The following is a 2,967-nucleotide window of genomic DNA, read 5'->3' as shown; positions in this document are numbered from 1 at the left end:
TACCATTCATTTTTGTTTATAGAAGTTGTAAGCTCATTATAAAAATGTTAAATGTATTGTTGTTTTGGATTTAAGATAAATAAATGAAAAATTAAAATTAAGATTACTATTTTCAGTTCACATTTTGTGTTCATGGGCCTACCTCCTGTTGCAAATTCTATATGCACTGCAGAATTCTGGTCTGTGTCAGAGTCACTTCACGCTAAACTGTATCCTCCCTTCTCCCCATGTTCCAATTCCACAAACATATTTGAAACTGCAGCTAAAGCATGTTTCAGAACAGTTCCAACCCAATTTAAAAATTAGCTTATGATTATTGTTTAACTTTCTTTAAGAGCACAAACAGCTATGGTTGCTGATGCATCCATAGCTGTTTGTGCTCTTAAAGAAAGATTCAAGATTCAAGATAAACCACAATCCAACTAAACTTTTTCTTAATTACTTCACAGTTTCTCTAATCACTGTGCATAAACCGACAATATCCGTGTTTAAATCTGTTTCAGTCTTTTTTAATTTTACCTTAAACTTCTTTATTTTTTGCTTTTCATCTAGGTGGTATATTACCGGAAAATTACTCATGCTAATACTAACTATTCTTATTGAATTTGGTATTCCTAAGAAACTAGTTCGATTAATTAAAATAATTAAAATATGTCTTAGTGAAACATACAGCAGAGTCTGTATAGGCCAGTTTCTATCTGATGCGGGCTAAAACAGGGAAATGCACTATCACCTTTACTTTTTAACTTCGCTCTACAATATGCCATTAGGAAAGTTCAGGATAACACAGAGGGTTTGGAATTGAACGGGTTACATCAGCTTCTTGTCTATGCGGATGACGTGAATATGTTAGGAGAAAATCCACAAACGATTAGGGAAAACGCGGAAATTCTACTTGAAGCAAGTAAAGAGATAGGGTTGGAAGTAAATCCCGAAAAGACTAAGTATATGATTATGTCTCGTGATCAGAATATTGTACGAAATGGAACTATAAAAGTTGGAGATTTTTCCTTCGAAGATTTATTTATTTTATTGGGTTATTTTACGACGTTGTATCAACATCTAGGTTATTTAGCGTCTGAATGATATGAAGGTGATAATGCCGGTGAAATGAGTCCGGGGTCCAACACCGAAAGTTACCCAGCATTTGCTCGTATTGGGTTGAGGGAAAACCCCAGAAAAACCTCAACCAGATAACTTGCCCCGACCGGGATTCGAACCCGGGCCACCTGGTTTCGCGGCCAGACGCGCTGACCGTTACTCCACAGGTGTGGACTCCTTCGAAGAGGTGGAAAAATTCAAATATCTTGGAGCAACAGTAACAAATATAAATGGCACTCGGGAGGAAATTAAACGCAGAATTAATATGGGAAAGCCTGTTATTATTCGGTTGAAAAGCTTTTTGTCATCTAGTCTGCTGTCAAAAAATCTGAAAGTTAGAATTTATAAAACAGTTATATTACCGGTTGTTCTGTATGGCTGTGAAACTTGGACTCTCACTTTGAGAGAGGAACAGAGATTGAGGGTTTTTGAGTATAAGGTTCTTAGGAAAATATTTGGGGCTAAGAGGGATGAAGTTACAGGAGAATGGAGAAAGTTACACAACGCAGAACTGCACGCATTGTATCCTTCACCTGACATAATTAGGAACATTAAATCCAGACGTTTGAGATGGGCAGGGCATGTAGCACGTATGGGCGAATCCAGAAATGCATATAGTGTGTTAGTTGGGAGGCCAGAGGGGAAAAGACCTTTGGGGAGGCCGAGACGTAGATGGGAAGATAATATAAAAATGGATTTGAGGGAGGTGGGATATAATGGTAGAGACTGGATTCATCTTGCTCAGGATAGGGACCAATGGCGGGCTTATGTGAGGGCGGCAATGAACCTCCGGGTTACTTAAAAGCCAGTAAGTAAGTAATACTAACATTTGATGTTACATAGTTTCCTTGAACAGTAATAGGCCTACTCATTGACCGCTGTGGAGTAACAGTTAACATGTCTGACCGTGAAACGAGTAGGCCTGGATTCAAATCCTGGTTAGAATAAATTACCTGGTTGAGGTTTTTTCCGAGGTTTTACCTGAACCCATTAAGAACAAATGCTGGGTAACTTTCGGCGCTGGACCTGGTCTCATTTCACTGGCATTATCACCTTCATATCATTGTGATGCTACAACCACAGGAGTTAATAAAGCGTCTTAAAATAACCCACTAAAAAAGACACTGAAATGACCTATATGCTCTGCAGAATTTTGGTCTGTGTCACTGTCATCTCAAGTTAAACTGTGTCTTCTCTTCTATCTCACCCTGCAATTATACATACATACTTGAAACTGCACCAGAAGCCTATTTCAGAACAGTTCCAACTCAATTTAATCATTACTTTATGATTACTGTGTTTAACTAAGGGATTAGGTACAGCTTACAGCAGTAAAATTTTTGGAAATATTCAACATTTTTTTTCCTCAATTACTGTATCCTGTACAATAATGAAAATTAGTATGTGTAAAACACACTATCCTTCTGCTACAGAAAAAAATATTTTTACGATTTAAAAAAATTATATATATATATATATATATATATATATATATTTTTTTTTTTTCAAAATTAAAAATGGTGGTAGTTTACTGTGCAGTGATGAAGCGTTTCCCTCATAACTCATAAACTTGTTAACTTTTTCATGTTCTCTCTCTTTCATTTTATTGCTGAAACTCATGTTTACAATATCATGCTCTTTCAGCTACATTCCTTAATAAATAATATATATTTTTTTTAATTTTGTGTTAGAAGAAAATATTGATATTTGACCATTTTTTTAAATGAATTTATGTTTTATCAGACAATCTATCAAAGGTACAGAAGTGATCTTGCATTATATTGTAAGTTAAATATGACATGCATAAATACACATAAAAAAATTTCATCACACAATGTTGGATAGTTTTTTAGTTATGTGGGAAAC

Source organism: Periplaneta americana, chromosome 1 (assembly GCF_040183065.1).
Source record: "Periplaneta americana isolate PAMFEO1 chromosome 1, P.americana_PAMFEO1_priV1, whole genome shotgun sequence".
Taxonomy (NCBI): domain Eukaryota; kingdom Metazoa; phylum Arthropoda; class Insecta; order Blattodea; family Blattidae; genus Periplaneta; species Periplaneta americana.
The sequence above is the reverse complement of the archived record's forward strand: the minus strand, read 5'-3'. Positions refer to the sequence as shown.